Genomic DNA, 1,891 nt, shown 5'->3' with positions numbered 1-1,891 from the left:
AAGCACATTTAATGGATAGAAGCACCTTGTAACAACAACAAAATACTCTGGGAGGTAAAAATATTTATATTAATAAAACATATATATAGGACTGAGATGAGTAGTTAGGAAACCCTGTGATTGAATGACATTCTGTAGTTAGCTAAGGAGGCAGGAATTGGCATAGTGAGAAAGGCTGTATTTGACACCAAGATTCATGTTGTTGTTTTTTTTAATGAACTTTAATTTATTTACAACAAATATATATTGGGTTAAAGTTTAAAATATTATCAGAAAGCATTGTATTATATCTCATTGCTAAGGTCTACATATGAGTACTACTTCATAGGAAACCCTGAAAAGTTCTTTAAAATTGTCATCATTCATGGCTTATTTCTGGCTGGTGAAAATATTCTAACCTTAAATAAAGGTGTTTTTTTCCTGTTAATATATTCATAGATCTATGCAAACCTGCTTATACATATGAAAACCCCATTGCTAAATTTATCCTGGTAACATATGAGAATCAGTGAAAGCAAATTATATTGTTCAAGATGCCAAGAAGAAGGAGCTGAGAAAATATGGTTTTGAGAAGATAAGCAAAATTACAAATGCATTTTAACAGGTTGAATGAATGTTGCATATATAGGAATGCAGCCCAGAACATATGAAGGTTCATATCTAACAGTTCTAAAATCAAAAGATGTTATTTATCTTACTATATGGTGAACTTAAGAGAAGTAGATGAAGCGTCAAATATACATTCATGCCTTTACTTTATTCTAGAATCTTTGACTATGGGTAACTTTGGGATTTGGCTGATTATAGATCATAATTCAATATGACACTATAGCTAATGTTAACTCCAATTTCTGGCTCCTATTGTTAGTTATTCAAAAAAGATTTAAGGAAGAATTTCGATAAATATGGAAAACACTGCAGAGATCATTTTAAAAACAGAAGAAGAAAGTCCAATGGTATATAGATTTCTAAAAGCTAAAATTTTAAAAACAAAATGTGTTCCTTCCCACTAGGAAGAAAGATTCACTAAAGATTTAATGAAATATTTAAAGTACACTGATATTTTATGTTTTCGATGTTTTTAGTCTGAAAACAGCTTCCTCATGTCTGTGTTCCAAAAAAGGCCAGTATTTCACTTTTCTAAATCCTATCCTGACTACCTTCTTAGTCTAGATACATGTTTTATATTATTCCACAATTGGTATGTGCCATCTGAATCCTGAGCATTATTGTGAAAATAACATTTTTATGAAATCATCTTCAATATCTCCTTATTAACATCCCGTATATCCCTCTGCATTTAAATTAATACTTTGGGCTACTCTGTCTAAGAAGCATTCCTGATTAATTTCATTCCTTTTTCAATGTCACAATGTTATACCTCGTACTATACACACACACACACACACACACACACGCACGCATGTGTGTGTATGTGTGTGTGTGTGTGTGTGTGTATATATGTATATATACATAAAGTGATATTATCTTGGTCAATTGCTTTCTTCTTATGAGTAAAAGAGTATGTTAAGCCCCAATATAGTCACTGTTCCTGCTCAAGAAATGCATATTAACTCTCAGGTGGAAAGAAAGTCTATATTTAGAATATAAAAAAAATTTTTAAGATGATCCTTGTAATATTCTAAAAGAAAAAAGAGAGAAAAGGAGGAAAGGAAGAGAAGAAAATAGGAAAGAAAGAAAGAAAAGAGGAAGAGTGTGGGGAAAGTGAACAGAAGGAAAAGAAAAGAAAAAAAGAATTCAATAAGAAAGGCTCCATGCTATGTTAAAGTTAACTGAACCTCCAGAATCTAAAATCTTAATTTTCCTTCCTTCCTTCCTTCCTTCTTTCCTTCCTTCCTTCCTTCCTTCCTTCCTTCCTTCCTTCCTTCCT

General features: G+C 31.6%; 1 protein-coding gene across 3 annotated transcripts in view; it reads right to left on the bottom strand.

Annotated features, from left to right (window-relative positions):
- The window catches only part of NKAIN2 (sodium/potassium transporting ATPase interacting 2), an 829,945-nt gene that overhangs the window by 141,545 nt on the left and 686,509 nt on the right, over positions 1-1,891 (bottom strand). The window lies entirely within an intron of this gene.

Source organism: Pteropus alecto, unplaced genomic scaffold (assembly GCF_000325575.1).
Source record: "Pteropus alecto unplaced genomic scaffold, ASM32557v1 scaffold79, whole genome shotgun sequence".
NCBI lineage: Eukaryota > Metazoa > Chordata > Mammalia > Chiroptera > Pteropodidae > Pteropus > Pteropus alecto.
The sequence above is the reverse complement of the archived record's forward strand: the minus strand, read 5'-3'. Positions and strand labels throughout refer to the sequence as shown.